A 19,365-nucleotide genomic window follows, 5' to 3' on the forward strand; every position below is an offset into this window, starting at 1 on the left:
GATATAGGTGACCTCTAAACCCTTAATCTGACACAGTTTGGTTTTGTCAAAGGCAGGTCGTGCCAGTTAAACCTGGTGGATTTCTTCAAAAACATCACCAGGGCCATACACGAAGACAAATCCATGCATACAGCCTATTTTGATTTAGCCAAGGTCTTTGACACAATCCCACATTTGGGCATTATCGATAAACTCTCCCAGTTGAATATCAATCCTTATGTCATCAGGTGGGTTGCTCACTGACATATCAAAATCAGTCAAGGTTGCGGACTTTAGCTCAAGCAGCAGATCTGTCGCCAGTGGGGTCCCACAGGGGTCAGTGCTGGGCCCCCTATTGGTTGGAATATACTTCTCAGAAGTTCAGTCCAAAATACAGGGGCTGTGGCTGACTAAGTTTGCTGCCGACTGCAAATTAGGTGCAATCATTGAACCCCCAAACAATGTCAATATACTTCAAGATGGACTTACACAAACCAATAACTGGTGCCAAAGCCATGGACTCAAACTCAGTGCAAAAAATACATTATCACCCCCCTTCAATGATCTCTGCAGAATATCATATAAATAATAATACCCTAAGTAATAACTCAGTAGTGAAAGATTTGGAAAAACAAGTTGACTGTAGCCTAAACTTTGACCACCATGTGTCTACAGTGGTAAAAAAAGGCATTCTACTTTGCACATCTCATTAGCAAAGGCATTGCCTCAAGAGTGAGAGACCCCTGTACTCAACCCTCATTAGGCCAATATGCTCCCCTTTGGTATGTACCTTACCAGGCACCTGCAGCATCTTGAGGGAGCTCAGAGATTTCTAACCAAGAAAATTCAGGGTCTCCAGCATATATCATACATTGACAGACTGACGTCACTGTCATTGTACTCAGTAGCTTACAGGCTACTTAATGGAGACTTGTGCCTGGCCTACGAGCAATCTTGGATCCAAACCTAATGGAAATGCCACACATCCACAAGTCAAATGGACCAAGAGTCAACCGCTCCAAGGACCTTAACCTGCCTTGCGATATAAACAGGACCTGCTGGAGAGACAGATATCCCTCTCAGAGGTTGCTACTCTTCTGAAATAGGCTACCAGTTCACAGGAAACAAAGCCCCTCTATGACCATGTTTAAGTGTAGCCTGGATGGCTGGGGATTTCACTTATGAACTTCCTAGATATGGGCAGTCATTGCTAACTAAGATCTCAAGTTTAGGCAACATTCTTTATATTGGGTTTCTCTAGTATTATAAGCTTATAAAGACCCTCAGGTCAATAGCCAGTAACAACCTATAAAGCTATGAACCTATGAACTTCTTCCTCCTAAGCATGAATCATTAGGATTGGGCACAAATTGTATCTTGTGGTTTCACAAACTACCCCATCAATAGGATATTTAACATACAAGCAGGTAAATAACTCTTCCAGAGTAACACATGACTCAGTGGTAGAGCCAATACTATTTTTCACATTGTATTAATAATATCACCTACCAAATCACCACTACCAAAATATCACCCTTCACATCCATCCATCCTCAACCCCTTTTCTCATTTTGCACATTTGGTCAGGGTGTCACTTCAGCAGTGACAATCATCTTGAGCCAAGGTTTACACTGCTGGGTGGCTATCCCTACTGTGGTAATTAATTTGCACCACTCACTCACGCACATACACTCATCTATAGCTAATTTAGAGTGCCCAATTCACCTACTGCATGTTGTTAGGATGTAAGAGGAAACGGGAGCACCCAGACGAAACCCATGTGACCACAGGAAGGGCATGCAGACTCCCCACAGAATGCACCCCAGCCGAGAATCAAACTGGAGGAGCTCTTGCTGTGAGGTGACAATGCTAACTGGTGCACCACCACAGCCACCCTTCACATCATTCCTCACCATCGTGAGACTACAACTACAGACATGTAAAATCATCTGCAAGAGAACTTTTCCCTCCTCTGTAAGTATATTTCTCTCAATCTTCTGTCCACTACCCTTTCTAAAGCTGTAACCATGCTATTTGGAACATAACAAAAACCAAAGAAATGCAAACAGCTATCTATCCTATCTCCAGATAACTACGAATTAACACAGATTCATCACCACAGATACTTTGGCCTCTCCCTACACTTCTCTCTTACATGTTCTTGACACACAGACCTAATCACTAACAAAGTAAATATCCATCTAAGTGCATCATACTGTTAGAAAACCATCTATCAGGGCTAGAAAGGTCCTAGGAAAGAATGTATCTATACCGGGGCATAAATATGCCCTTTACTCCTCCTTCATGCCATTTATAACATCCAGTGTTTGTGGACAACAATCAGCCAAATATACAGTGACTTAGCATTTTTTCTTTCCCAGGATGCATCACCACTGTACTACCCACAAAAAAGTCAAATGGCTCTCAGCACTGCATGTGTCACCTGTCAACCTTTTATCCTAACCTTTATACTAATCTGTGATGAATATTGTCCATCATTAACTCACATTAAAATTTTCTCCCTGCTTTCTCAGATCATAAGACAGCAATTTCCTAACTTTCAGAAGACCATGGTACCCCCTAGCCTTGCATAAAAAAGCTTTGTAGAGACAGTGATAACTTCCCTTGCTTTTTAAAATACTTTTTAGAATTTGGATTTACAAACCAGTTGATTAGAATCTTGTCAATTTATACTTAAATGACAAACATATCTAAGCATTATGCTTATTTTGCTGGCAAAGGTGGATACAAGACCACAATTCTCAATCATGTATGCACTATCTCTGCAGTAACAATGTAATGTACAGTCAATCACTGAAGCACTTCACAACTGAGCTACACAGACTGCTTTCAGTATGGTTACCATTTCTATAAAGAGTCAGTCTTACCTCTGCTTTTCTGGTTATCTTTTTCAGTAATAAAATGTACTGAACATTCACTGATGCCTGTGTAATGACAACACTACAGGTACTTGTTTATGTGGACCTAAGAACAGGCATTGAAGAAGGAGACTCACCAAAGACTACTTGAGAATGGTGAATCAAAGAAAATCAGGGAAAAATGTTCCTCAGTAGGAAGCTGACAGCAAAGTGTTTACTTCTGCATATTTTTCTTTTTTTTGCAACACTTTTTTATTCATTTTATAACACAATAACTTAACAGTATAGTAACAAGAAAAAACAAACTATATACAATGTCCATAACATATACATATGAGAACACTTAATATTCCTCTAACAAATTAGACAATTTTGTCCAAGCAATTAAATGATGGATTGTGTTGTTGGTCTTTGCTTTTATAGTAGCAATCTCATTCTTACAAATGTAATTCACAAGATGAGTAAATTCAACTTTAAAGACAGGAGTCTTACAAATGTATTTCACAAGATGAATAAACTCAACTTTAAAGACAGAAGTAGATTGGGACTTCCAGTTTTAGTAACAATTTTCCTTGCTATAGAGAGGATAGACCATAGTAAGAATGTTTGGTTTTTAGGAATGACTTCAGGATCAGAAACATTGAAAAGGATAAGGGAGTCAGAAATTGCACAGTTGTCATTCCATAGAGCTTTACAAAGATATTTAAAGTCTAAACAAAATGGGGAAATTATTTTGAAATTAACAACCGTATGTATCCAGTCAGTATCAGAGTGTCCACATCTCCAGCATTTCATTTCATCTTTCTTGTACATTATTGCTAGTCTATGTGGGGTGAAAAAACATCTATGTAAAAATTGCCAGAACAGGGAATTTGTGGATTCCTTCACTGACTGTAAACAAAGCTTTTTATCTTTTTTCTGAGAATACTTGTCTATTAACTTTACTTGAATAATTCCAAAAAGAAACATTTGTTTTGCTAAAATCATTTCTGAGAATTTAACAGATATGTTTGAAGTATTCTTCAGTGAGCTATTAATAATTGTTGAGATAAAATCCAAGATTTTTAAGTTACTCTTATTGTATGCGTCTAATAAATCCTTACAATTTTGAATGTCCAGCCAATTGCAATTTTGCAAACTGCATCTGATCAAATAGTCTGCAGAACTTATTTTATTGGGAGGTTTGTATAATGGTTAAAGTGCTTACCTTATAGACACAAGGTGCAGGGTTTTATTCTTACATGGGGTAATTGGCTAGGCTTAAAATGGTCCACAAGGGCAGTTAGCCTAGTACTAATCTATGAACCTATTAGCTGAGAGAAATTGATTCCAATATAATAGGTCACCCTTCTTAAATTCTAACATTTTCTGAGTATCAAAGGATATCAAACATTCATTTGTGTAAGCAATAGGAAACACAAATAGTAATAAATTCTTAGTTAATTGATTAGAAAACATAAGCTTTTTAAACAGCAGCTATATTTGGTTTATAAGAAGTGTGAGAATAAGTTTCTGACCTTTTACTTTGAATGTATATTTTTAAAATCAATATAAAGATGTTTGTATGTATTTGAGTATATGGTTCAAGCAATGTCCTATTACTATTAAAAAGTAAGGTTTCATGTGTTGATTTTCAATATGATGTATAAGAAGCATTATTCCAAAGCAACACTCTTAATAAATGCGGTGTTTAAATAAAAATCAATATTTGGAAACCCTATACCTCCTTCATACCAGCTTGTTGTGTGGCAGAGAAGACAAATTCTTGATTTTTTGGGATACCAAAGGAAGTTAAGCAATAAGTTATTAATTTTCTGTTTAATTTTGACAGGTGGGGGAATTATTAGAGCCTGGCCAATGAATAAGATTTTAGGTAAGAGTATAATTTTGGTTCAATTTAGTCTGTATTCAAATGTGAAGCTTCTGCTCCAGCTGTCTGTTAAACTAGTAATTGAGTTAATAAGTTGTTGGTAATTAGATTGAGTGATTTTTTTTTTACAATTATATTCAATAATGATACCTAGATATTTAATATGTGTGCTCTCCCAGTTTCCATCTCTTTTTGATCTAAGTTTCATAGTAACATTTTTATTCACTAGAAGTGCCTGAGTTTTATTGTGATTGAATTTTAGACCAGATATGTTCGCAAAGAAGTATAGACTATGTAATAGAAGATTTCAATATCATTAGAAGTTATTAGTAGGTCATCAGGAAACAGTTGTATCTTGGGAGATAATTTATTTGACACTTTATATCTTTTAATGCTGTCATTATTAGTAGCATAATTTGCAAGAGGATCAATAGCAAAGGCAAAGAATAATGGGGAGAGGGAGGCACCCCTGTTTAGTACCTCTTAATATTTCAAATGGGCTAGACAGATAAGATCCAATCTTTATATAGGCTATGGACTTTTCATATAGTTTTTTAATTAATCCTATAAAGTGTGGGGAGAAATTGTATTTTGCAGAGCTTTAAACAGATATGGCCAACTTAGGGAGTTGAAAACATTATCTATATCAAGGTTTTTTTCTTGTTTACTAAGTCTGTTAAGGACAGTAATCTACTTACATTGTCTTGTACCTTTCTGTTTTTGATAAACCTGGTTTGGTCATCATTAATTAATATTGAAAGAATATTATTTAATCTGTCTGCTAAGATAGACAATATCTTATAGTCAATGTTAAGCAAAGAGATTGGTCTGTATGGCGTGCAAAGGCTGGGCTCTTTATTTGATTTTAAGATGAGAGAAATGACAGAATATTTCCATGAGGGAGGGATGTTTGCTGTAGTTTTAACTTCTTGGAATGCATTGAGTAAGATTTTCAAGATGTTATTAGGTAAGAGTTTGTAAAATTCCAGAATTAGACCATCCAGCCCTGCTGCCTTTTTTGTCTTAAGATTTTTTTATTAGTTCCTTTAATTATTTAAAGGAAAAGGGTTTATCTATGTTATTAACATTGTGTTTGGAAATTTTCTTTTGAATATTATTAGCAAGAAAGTTGTCTATACTTTTGTTATCATTTGCAGATGAGTTATTAATATTCTTGTAATGGTTTTTAAAACATAATAACATTTTTTATCTGTAACTTTGATAGACTGATTATTTCTAGTGTATATTATTTCTTTTATATGACTTTTCTCATTTAAATATTTAGATCTAATCACAATCCTGTGCATACTCTTGGGATTAATTGAGTAGGATTATAATCTAATTTTTCCAGAATTATTGATATTTTATGCTGCATGATATCCTGATATTCCTTATTCAGTTTACATATGTCAGCTGATGCAGATTTGTCGTTTGATGCAAGTTTTAGTTTTAGTCCATCAACTTCTTTTTGTATGTCTACCTGTTTTTATCCCACTCTTTCCTTTTATTTATATACCAACTTTTGACTTCACCATGCAAGGCTACCTTTAAAGTGTCCCATAGGATAATATCTGAAAACTCTCCATTATTATTGACACCTAGGTAAATTTTTATTTCACCTAGAAACCATCTTTTAAATCCTTGAACTGTTACTAGATGAGCAGGTAGTCTTTGGCAGAAGTTTAAGGGGTCAGTATTAAGTGTTACATTGAAGGTGACAGCATTGTGGTCAGACAAAGGGCATTATGTCAGCATTACATTATCAGTTTTGGCCAGTAAAGAACTAGTTACAAAGACTTTGTCTACGTTGGTCTGTGTGCCAAATCTGTAAGAATAGTGAGAATACTTTAGGGAGGATAATATTTTTATACCATCAATGTCAACTAGGTATCTGTCTTTTATGTAGTTGGTCAAGTGCTTGGCAACAAGGGACATATTGAAAGGCTTAGAGCTTGTGGTATCAGTGGAGGCCATGGTACAATTAAAATCAACTGCTAATAGTAACTCACATCTAGAATTTAATGTTTTGGTGTCTAAATGTTTTTTCACAGTTTTGGTCCCAATACCCGGTATCCAGTAGGTGTTTGCAAAAGTGTATATCTTTTTATCTAGTTTTAATATGACTAAAGCAAGCATGTCATCATTGCTTGAGTATGAGTCAACTATTTCTAGAATTCTCATTGATTTTCTGTGTAAAATTAGGACACCTCTTCTTTTATGGTTGTAGTTTGAACTTACCAAATTCTTATATTTGTTTAGATCTTCTGTTATTAAGTGGGATTCCTGAATGAATGCAAAATCTACTTTATGCAGCATTAAATATTTGTTGACACTACTCCTTTTCATGGGGTTGTTCAAACTACGTGCAACACACATTTGTTAGACCTACAGAACACTGTTCTTACAAACCAAGCTCCACTCATTTCTTACTGGATCTGCAGAGTAGTAGCAATTATATCTATAAAAGAGGTTATGGTCAAAGGAACACAGGACTCAAGATCCAGCAAGGATGATGGCATTTTATAGTCTTCAGTAAGAAGGTTGTTTTAACACCAAATTTCACTTTTACCTTTGCTGACCTATGAGTAAAAAAAAAAAAAAGAATGGTAGACGGCTAACAGCCAAACATATAAGACTATGCTGATACTATTATGTGCCTCCAGTACAATTTTGGTTGTGTGGGCCAGCTGGTTGTCTACCAAGATCTTAAAAGAATCAGCGGAGACCTTGTTACTTGTATATCTTATGCTAACAGCTATACTACAAACATAGATAAGGATGTGTTTCAGGAACCGACTCAGTCCAGACCTCTAGTAATATGTTTCAGAAGCGTTATTCACAGATGTTATGGAACACACAAAGTCAAAATGGATGCAAATTAAACTACATTTCTAATTAAAATAATTATTGGTTGAAATGTCAGCTATTTATTCATTTATTTATAATTGTTTACTGGGGTAGTGCACTGTTCAATACTGACAAATTTCAGGCTGAGCTTGGTTGAAATACAAAACAGTTCACAAGGAAAAATGGCTAAAAGTATGAATAAACAGGAAAACAGATTACTGGAACCAAAGTAATCTACTTTAATGGAATCTACTCTTTCTTAGGAAGGAGAAACAGGTTAGGCTGGTATATCGTCGAGGCAGATTACAGCAATGGATTTGTAAGTAAATCTTCTAAATTGTAGTTGTATAAATTGATCATAGCATGGCAATCACCTGCCTTCTCATTCAGAGTCAGGCAGTTACAGAATGATATATGATAAGAGATTAAGCACACACACCCACACACACTCATACACACACACACACACACACACACACACACACACACACACACACACACACACACACACACTCTAATAAGACAGTATTACTGTAAATGGGTGTATCCATAACTCTTCACCTTATACTTAGCAAAACTCTAAAAGCTTCTCTCTTATTCCCATCCCCCTTATATTCCCATGGAATCACAATTTTATCACTGTCTGCCAGCAACTTGTGTATTACTGAGGCTACTACCTCTGTCTTCTGAGAATTTAACCATCTTTTTCTACCTATTTAACCCTACCAATCACTATCTTACCTCTTTATCCTCTACCTCTTGTCCTTGCTAATAATCTTGTCTTTCCTCCTGTTAGTTTTATCCTCAATTTTATGTATGTAAATATGTACATACATATGGCTATTGGTTGTGCAATGTTTGACTGTTGTTGTCTCATATTGTTAGTTTCAATGTAACTAAATGTTGTTAGTTATCTTTGTGACCTGGTCTGAGCCTGCAGTTGGTCATATGTTGATCAGTGCTCCATCCAAGTAAACAAATATAATATAATATAATATAATATAATATAATATAATATAATATAATATAATATAATATAATGTAACTGTGCCAGATCAGTAAACAGGATACATATCCAAACATTTGGAAGGAGTACAGCACCATGTTATATGAGTCAGTGGGTATTTGAGACTTCCATCAGGGGATATGCCATTGAATTCCAGAAAGTCTGCTAACAGTAATATGATATTTCCATATATCCAATACAGGAATATCCAGGTAAGGCATTACAACTCCTGTGCCAGCAGCTAGTATAGGACAAATCCCCAAATGTAATGAGCCGGAGCTGTGCTCATCACAGGTGCAGCCTTCATTTCTGCTCATATAGTCATGTGCTCCATCACTGCTTTCCATAGGCTGGTACAGATCAAACCTGGTGGTACATGCGGTGAGATTCTTTAAACACATCCTTGTCAATGCTATGAATCAGAAGCTGAAATGTCCACCAATTCCTGCAATGGCAACTCAGCTAATTGTCTCTTTCACTGAACATTTGATGGCTGATCTATTATCAGTTTTTGGAATATTATGGGTTTTAGTGATATATAGCATTTGTCAGTCACAAATAAAAAGGTCTACTTATAAACAGTTCTTAAACTCCATTGCTTCTGACTTGCACAGTAGTGATTCGGTAAGATGTACCACCACTGTTCATTATCTCCATCTGGCTAAGTATTCAAATGCTGAACCATTTCATGAAACGAAAGCAGGTTCTACCTGAACCTAACTGCTCTCAGGTCCTAGTTGTATAGCCGGGGTTTATTGTGATCATGCTTGGCATAGAAAGTGTTGTCAGGAATACTCCAATGAGTTACATTCAAACTTCTGTGTATACACTAATCTCCATTCTAAACTGTACAGATACTGCTGCTGCTGATATAGCAGCCAATGATACTGAAAATGCAGACAAGCTGCTATCTGGTGAGATATTTTCTGATATATAATAAGGCATCAGTTAGTGTCCTGGTCTTATTGTTTGTGAGTTTTATCAGCATCCTCATGTTCACGATCAAATTGGATTTATGAGTATTTTCCTACCGCCAAAACCTGTCAACATTATTCTGATGGAAACTCGCCAAGTACAATGTCATTTAATAATGGGGACTATCATGATGCACTGCTCTTCTTCCAGCATGACTAAGCAGCTGTTTATGCAAATGCTGTTGCAGAATACCTTGAAACATACAGTCATAGGTTTAATTGCAATGCTTACAACCTATTGTCCTTCAAGAAGCTTGATTGTTCTAACCCCATTTTGATATTCTCTACATTCTGTATGTATAATATCTATGTTAGTTTTAAAGAAAGCTAATGACTGACTTCTTCTGCTTCTAAGTTTATTCCATAATCTTGAAAGGCTTTATTTAATATATATATGCCTCAGTGCTGCATTGGAGGCATAAACTGCCATATAGAAACTGATCAGAGATCTCCTTATAGATCAAGTAGAAGCTGTCCCTAAGTAACCTTTAAGAACAGAATATAGTGACCCTTTGAAACCTTTATTAAAATTAAAACTTTTCCAATAATATAATTGTCCAGTTAGAAATCATTGTATTTTTTTTTTATTTATTTTAAGTGACTTGTTTGAAGGCACAAAATGCAGTGTTATATTAAATAATTGATTAGGTCAGGGCTGTATAAAGTGGTAAAATGATCTTCCTAGGGTGAATGCACATATCTTTTAATACTAGATGGGCTACTGAATACCCATTTCTGACTTTAGTAGATATACAATGTTAAAGTTTCAGTTACTTTCTACCATTATCTTTGGATCATTAATGATGGTGTCATTTTAATGATGCAATCATTTATTTTGTAATCAGAACGTATGCCCCTTTTGCCAAGCATAATTATACTATGTTTACTGACATTAGAGGTGAAGTCATTACTGTGACATTGGGTATATATTTTGGTAATCCATCTTGGAGAACTTTGGCATCATTTATTAGAGTAGTTATGCTACATAGTTTGCAGTCATCAGCATATTTGTTTTCGAAGCTCACGTTCTGCTTTTATAGTTGAGAACAAGTCCAGAAAATGTGGGTCCATATGGAGCCCTGTAATATACCACTGGTAACTGCCGTTGGGATAAATAGGTAACTTTCCCTCAATGTGTTGGGCCACTAATTAAATATGCATTGCATATTAATTACTTATGCATTAACATGTAATGCTTTTAATTGCTCAATTTTGTCTCATATGAAGAGTGCTGAAAGTTTTAGCAAGTTAAACTTTTATCAGCTGCTGCTGTTGCATCTTCACAGAATGCTACGAGAGTCAAGAGAAAAGAAGTTCCCTGAACAAATCAATACTGTTCCAGGTCTAAAATATGTAGAGCTCCTGTGTCATTCTGAACAAGTTCCACTATAGCTTTCTTTATTATTTTACATATAACGCTAGTCAGATTCAGGGGTCTAAAATTATTTGGTCTAATGTGCTTTCTCCCATTGTAAACTGCCATACAACTACAGCCTGTGAGCATAGGTAAGGGATGGGTCTACATACCAAAATGTTAACATGAATAATGGAGGTTAAGCCTTAGCTTCCTTTATTCTGTACTTTCTTGGAAGTTGTTTTTTTTTTCTTTGTACAGTAGTTAGTATATAAAGGATGTCTCCCTGATTCATGCAACACTCTACATGATCCTTTGAGTATTATAAAGTATGCAAAGACTTTTTCCATATCCAATAGCTGTGTGGTTGTTACATTGTTTATGAGTAACACACTATATTCACGGGTTTCCCTTTCATTTTTAATTGTGTAATTAAAAATATTATAGATTTTAACCCTTGAGATAAAACTGAGCTCATTGCTAATTTTGGAACACTTTATACCAAAAGAAAGCAGTTTCTCTACTCCATTAAGTCTAGACTTGTTTTGTGATTAGGGCAATTTTTGAAAGCCTCCCTCCCAGCTCAAAGTTCAGAAGCCAAAAAAGCTGTTTTTTCTGAGACCATAGCAAACTACTTGTTACAAGCAGCTTGCTGCCACATACTGACTACTTCAGTGTTTCAACCATGACCACAAATGCAGTTTTTGGCATTCTATTATAAAGCCTCATTTTCCTACTTAATTGTTTTCTTGTCACCTACCTCATGACAATATTTCAGTGATGGTAAATATATCAACTTTGCTCAAGCAGAGAAAGGTTTCTGTTTCAAGATTTCATTGTCGAGATGTTTGGTATTTGGCAAAGCCACCTTCACATCTATTTTTTGTATTTTTCAAAAAGTTTGCTTTGGAATTTAAAGAGATCTTAAAGAGACATTATGTAAATGGGCATTTTCTGTTCAGTATATGCATTTCCTAGGGAGAGAGAGGTTAAGCCCATCATGTGAGAAGCACCCTCATTGAATATATCTCTCACTTCAAACTGATTGGCATTGAATTCCTTGACAACGACACCTTGTCTTTAGCCAGTGATTGAATGCTAAAATGTTACATTGCTATTCACTTGTTATGTGAACTGACGGGAGGAGTTTACTAAACAGATATGTTTTTCCCATATTTGTTAGGATGTGCTGCAGTACCACTATATCCTGTCGAATACCTAAGGCAAAGATTTTTAGACTGTTCATTCTGGCATGAGCAATGACCATGTCATAATTATCATTAATCCTTTTTAACTTAGTTGGGATGACCTTAATTTTGACTCCAGTCTTGCAAGTATCATAGCCTCCTTGCAAATTCCAGTCAGGTAGATATCTGTTTCACAGGCAACAAATCCACCAATTATGAGTAGATTTTTTTGGAGTTGCCAGGTCACAATATCTACCTTACAGGTTTCCATGTATTCCATGGTTTGAGTTTAACCCCCAAGTATTTTGTTACTATACCATTTCCCCATTACCATGATGTGGGTGGCAGTGAATACCTGATTTACTGTTGGCAGTGCAAGATCTGAGTAATGTGATATACATAAGAACTTCTGATTTTGCTGAGTTTATGGCATCTGGAGATACAGATGAGGCTTTTACGGGTGTATTCTTCAGAACCTCTGCACGTGTATAGTAGGTCTTTGAATGTTTGTTTATAGGCCGGAGCTGCTTCTGCTGATGAGAGCTTAGCCTCCTGCTCACAGATATTTAACGTCATGTCAGAAAAAAAGTGCATGTTTTGTGATCATGAGCCATTTATTGTTTTATTTCTTTACAGCTACCTTATAGAGCAGTAATATGCATTAGTATTAAATGGAGCTCAGGAAGGTTGCACTGTAACTTCAAATGGGCAGAGCCTAAGCCTTTTAAAAGAATCAAATCATGTCCTCAAATTTCAAACAAATGTTCATATCTCTGGAACCAAAGGGATTATGAAAAAAAGTATGAATGGCAAACCCTTTAGCACAAACTATTTTTTATAGTGGTAGTATTCTTTAGATTCTAGGTCTTCAATTGAATTTTATAAGTCACAATACAACAGTAACTATTATGTTTGTAATATTTTGTAAACAAGTTACAATATCTCAGAAACAACTCAAGTTACCCACATACTGTAAGCAGCATTTGTTCATTTAGCTGAGAACTTTCATAAGAGGTTAAGAAGGTCTCTCTGTGTTACTTAGTTGTTGAGATATTTAGAAAAATGTGAACATTTTATCTATATATATTAATATCATAAAAACAACAGTTAATATCTATTTATCTGCACTAGGCGGAGGTCAGATATTAATACAGTTGAGTTTGCCATTGTGTAAGCTTTAAGATGAAATCTTTTAAAACCTGTATATAGCAATGTTTTGGAATTATTGATACAAATATGCACAATCAATATTAGACACCTAGAGGCATCAGTAGGAGTTAACTGCAGATACACATGGAGGCGATACTCGAATGTAATGAGTTAAGCTGTGAAAATGTTTAAAATTGTAAGTATTATATGTTCATAGGTTCATAGGTAGGTACTAGGCTATCTGCCGAAAGGCATTTATAAGCTCAGCCAGAATGTGTTGGCTTTTGCCGCCCTCTTAGATTAGTTCCCTGTGCCTCTGTCCAGCAGAGCCACTGAAGTGATCCTTGGGGTAAACTTTCTGTTTCCCATCCACTCATCAAGGTTTCTCTTGAAGATTGTTAGCGAGGAACTCTACCTAATGTAGATTGGAATCTTGTTCCAAAGAATGGGAAGTCTCTGGGACAGGAATCTATCCCTCCAGCACGTCCTATTTATTGTTGTGGTGAGGTTTAGATCCCTAGAGTGTATGGCTCGAGGGGATATGGTTTTCTTTAGGTGGAGCATGTCCATCAATTCTGGGTTGGACATTGCCTTGTATGTCATGCAGAGATCATCTCTGAATAGGCGGTATGCAACCGAGTACAGCTGGAGTTTCTTCAGTCGAGCTGCATAGGGCGTGATCCTCTTGGTGAGGTACTTCTGTGGTCTTTCCAGCTGTTGCAGATGTTTTGTAAGGTACATCCCAAATGGGGCATTGTACTCTATGATGGGTCTGATGAGTGATGAGTGGAGGGGCACAATGACCTCTTTTGATCTGGATGCAAACCCTTTTGTGATTAGGTGGGGCCACATAGAAGGATTTTCTAACCACTTTGACAATGTGATTATCAAAGGAAAGATTACTATCTACTTGAGTCCCCAGATCTCTTATTATGTCTTCCGTATTTAGGGGACTACCGCCTATGTAGTAGTTTGTGGGTACTTTGTTTTTTCCAAAGGGGATGACTCTGCACTTTTTGGCATTTAGCTTGAGGCCATGATTTTGACACCAGGTATCCATCTCAGTGAGACCCTTTTGAATGCTGTCTATGTCAGCTGGAGAGTCAATTATAGCCCCTAGTTTGCAGTCGTCTGCGAACTTGGTCAGCCATAGTCCTCCTGTGCTTGCCTGTACCTCTAAGAAGTATATGCCGAACAGGAGGGGTCCTAAGACAGAGCCATGGGGAATGCCACTTATTGGAGTTTACAACTAGAATGGGAAGGTAAAATAAGTTTAATTAAAGGGAAGAACTTAAAAAATTAATCTTGTACTGATTACTGAGATAACGGGAACTCAACACAAGAGGCATCAGGCTTGGGCAGAAGAGATAATAAGAACAAGTATAAATATACAGAAATCATTTAATCTAAAGAGAAAACATCATAGAACCTAGTGATTGTATTATGTTTTACAGTGTGGGACACACATGGGAGCCCAAAGCTGTAAAACAATGAGAAAACTACACATTTAATATTTTATAATTTGCAAAATAAAACAATGGCAGCTGAATGATCCTTATTAATGAGTGCATTAAGTACCAGATTTTATAAATATTTGGATCATATAAAAATAAATGAAGAATGATGGGTGTTCTTATCTGAACTACACAGTTTAAAATCCATACAGAAAATGTGTATGTGCACATAAGCAAGCGAAACACACACACACACACACACACACACACACACACACACACACACACACACACACACACACACACACACACACACACACACACACACACACACACACACACACACACACACACACACACACGCACACACACATATATACATACACGCCTGTATACACACGCACACACACACACACACACACACACACACACACACACACACACACACACACGCGCACACACACACACACGCGCACACATGGACACATGCAAACTATACAAAGTATATCTAGGCTATTTCCTGAACCAATTCATGGAAATGTGCACGTATATACAAAGTATAGGGTTCAGAAAGGTTAGCACCAGAGGTAAACCCTTTTTGCTTTTGGTGATAACGGTTTATGACTCTTCCAAAGCCGTACCATGGTTTTTTATCTCAAAGATGTGGAATTTAACGATAGGCTATGTGTCCTACCTCACATGCTAATGAGGCATTCCAGGAAAGCAGCATAGAGTAATTAGTTGTGTGCTCTTACCCCAGAAGTCCCTGTGGTAAGTGATTAACAAGCTACGTAATTCATAGAACCACTTAGCTGTGCAAATCTTTATCACTAGCTGTGTAATTAACTCGGACAAACCTTAACATTCAACCATTACTTTCAATGGGTGTGAGTACATTAGAGATAAGTGCTGGAGAGCTCAGTGACAAATAGTATTACATGTAAACATTTCAAGCATGGGCATTAATGCCCTTCTAGCCTGACAATATACCAAAACACTTGTTCCCATAATACGTGCCCAGGTTGTTCTTAAAATATGTAAACTAGTACTTGCTTTAATGTAATTTGGTAGTCTGTTCCATGCATCAGCTACTCTGTCAGAAAACCAACTAGTACACTTCTCATTCCTAGATAACCTTCTGCATAGGTTGTCTGATGATTCTCTCCTACTTTTTCATAACCCCACAACATTTCCAGAGGTAGTTGTTTCTAAATGCCATATATATCTGAATAAGGTCTCCTCTTAACTTTCTATACAAGATACTGTACAAGTTCAGATATTTTAGTCTTTCATAATAACTTAAATGTTCACATCCACGGATTTCCCTGGTATATTTTCACTGTGCTCTTTCCAGTTTACTCATGCTTGTTGTCTTATAAGGTTTCCATATTGTTACTCCATACTCAAGTTTAGTTCTAATGTAACTTACAAACAATGACTCCCATCATTTCTGATTTCTTAAACTTCATAAATCTTTTTATACAACCTATAGTTCTATAGCTATCATTAGCCAATTTTTTGATAGGATTAGAAAACTCAAAGCTGGAGCTACCCATATATCCAAGTCCTTAAATGAATCTACAATTTCAATCACTGTGTGTTGTATTAAATATTCACCTTTCAATTTATGTCTCCCAAATCTCATATCCTTAGTTTTTGATGTATTTATCAGCATATTATTCTCCTGTCATGAGACAAATGGTCAACTTAGTCAAGTTACTTTGCAGACATGCCTTATCTGTAGCAGATGTAATCAGTTTACCCAGTTTCACATCATCTGCATACAGACTGTAGAATACCTCAGATGAAAAAACACCCTGTGCGACACCTTGACTGTAACCAAGAATTTCATATGCCCAATTGTTGTATGATACTTGGCATGTCCTATTTGTAAGTCATGCACCTATCCCGCTTATCAAGAGTACATCAATACCTAGTTCTTATTTATTGATCAGCATTTTGTGTATGACCCTGTCAAATGCTGAAGTTAAATCTATATAAATTATATCATAACACTATTTTTCATTCATAGCTGTTATTATATTATTATAGAACATCATGTTACAGATGGTAGATATATTTTCAACATATGCATGTTGATATATGGTTTCAAGTCCCAGCCTTTCCAATTCTAACAATAATGTATCTGATATTACCTTCTCCATTATTTTTCTACAATATGAAAGCAGATTTAAGGGTCTGTATGACTCTGGGGTCATCCTACTCCCTTTTCTTTAAAGTCAGGTTTAATAAGTGCACGTGTCTAGTCTTGAAGAATCTCCCCCATATTTATAATAATAGAGATAATGGGATTGTAATTTCTTCTTGAAGCATTCTCAGATCCTTATTACTAATTCTGTCTCATCCCTACGCTTTGTTTGGATAGTTCTTTTTCAATATAATCTAATTTGATTTCCATATCAGAGGTTACCTGAATGCCAGTAGGACAACTTTCACCCCCTTTGGGGAGCCAAACTTTTTTGAATAAAATGTTGTAAATATATCTGTAGTCTGTTGTGCCTGAGAACAAATTTTTGCAATCTACACAGTTCATCAGTTTGTATGTCTTTACTCCTTCCACATCTTATGTATTTATAAAATTTCCTATTATGCTAAATATCTTTATATACATTTTCTTAAAATGTTCCTTGATCTTGTTTCCCACTATGCTTGATTTGTTTGTCTAGCTTGTTTATTTCAGTTTCAAAGTTGTAGTTTGATGTCCTTTCCATTTCTGATATTTTTTGTCTCTCACCTTAATCAAGTATCTCATTCTTATACAAATATATCCTTCTGACATTGTGTGTCTAGATCCTGATGTTAAACATTTTTTTTTTATTTTTTGCATTCAAACAATTTCTCTTTCAAATCTTAAAACATTCCTTCTGCATTTTTTCACTGAATGCGTCACATCAATTAGTTTTAAATAGTGACTATTTTGCTTCTGTATAATCTGTTATTCGTCTTCTGTGCATTGGTTTTTATTTCAGTTTTGCAGATGTATCTAGCAACAAATGAACCTTTATAATCTCATGAACATTGCACATCAATTGTGGTAAAACTTTACATGAAGTAACAGCAATTTCCTTAGGAACACAGACAATGTCTAGTATGTTCTGTTCCCTGATAGGTTTTTCCTTAATCTGAAGCAATTCCTGTTCCTGAATATGTATTGTGAATAATTTCTTTACTAAGGTTGTTGAATTAATATTGTTCCAGTATTTTTCTGGTAAATGTAAGTCCCCAGCCACTATTATTCTTCCCTCCTGTATTGCATGCAAGAAATGTATGAATTCCTCTAGGTCATCTGCACTTGATGTTGGTGGTCTATACACGCCAACAATTGTTATATGTTTCAGGGTTGTCTTTATTGTCACAGTTACACAATTTATAGTATTGGTGTTACCACTGAACATGTAATAATCACAGGTCTCATAACAGCCTTTAATCCCTATCATAACACCACCACCTGTTTTTTTGTTCATATGTCTGTTACAGTAAAAACATTTATACACTGAAAGAACTGGTTTCCAGTCATCGTTCTTTAACCACGTTTCACAAACATTAGCAGCATCAATCTTGTAGGAGTGCATCAAATTTTCCAATAAAAAACTTTATTATTAATGTTCCTGGCATTAATAACCATCAAAGATGCATCAAATGTTGCTACCTGTGATTTATTAACTTTTTGACAAGGCAAAAATCCTGCCATGTGTTTGTAAAATATGTACTATAAAAAATCTTTTCCCTGATCTTGACGAGGGCACATCATACTGTCTGAACACACGCATACCTAAAATTAGGCTTGGATGCTCTACCCATTTCCATTTATTTTAAAACAGGACTTTTTTATGTAGGTATTTACCCAAAAAATCTTTTCATTCATGGTACCTGACTCTCCTTTCTATATGTGCTTTGTGAAAAATACATTCTAACATCTGTACAAGCTATGCTGTTTAAGAGGGCTGTAAGTTCCCTAACTGTCAGGGGTCCTTGTGGATGACATCATCTGTAGCAACACGAATAAAAACAGAGCCATACTTCCTTGAATTAAGGGATTCTAAGGCCTTTTTCACATTCCATATTTTTGTTCCTGGCAAGCATAACTCTATTCAATGTTCATTATCCTCTCTGCAAATTTAGTTAACATTTCCTCTAATAACTGAATCTCCAATTACAAATATATCTTTTATGACAGATCTGCATAATCTTCAATTTCTAATTCAGTAGTATCTGCTCTAGCAATTGTTACAAAGGAATGATCTTCAGCACCTTTAGACTTAGCAACCCCAATGTTGTCATTGCTTATTACATTTGCAAGCATGCAGTTCTCATCCAGCTGGCTTTATTCAGTCACAGCTTCAGCCATGTTGCCAGCATCTGTCTTTCTCCTCTTTTTTCTTACAGTAATATTCTTCAGTTCTTCCACATTCAATTTTCTGATTTCTTCCTTTTCACCTGCCCCTTTTCTGTTTGCCACCTTCTCTTTTGAAAGAATTAAGTCTTTCTGTAGACTGAAGGTTTTTTGATAGAAAAACGTTATCATTCCTTGTGATATGTATGTTACATAACAAACTTGTATCCCTTTTTGTATGTATTCCCTTTGCTTTACAGACATTTAAGAAATTTAGCCGTTTCTTTTTCTTATTATTTGTTGTGAACTTTT

The sequence above is a fragment of the Protopterus annectens genome, chromosome 15.part0, assembly GCF_019279795.1.
Source record: "Protopterus annectens isolate FY-2018-M chromosome 15.part0, PAN1.0, whole genome shotgun sequence".
In the NCBI taxonomy this organism is placed as follows: Eukaryota; Metazoa; Chordata; order Ceratodontiformes; family Protopteridae; genus Protopterus; species Protopterus annectens.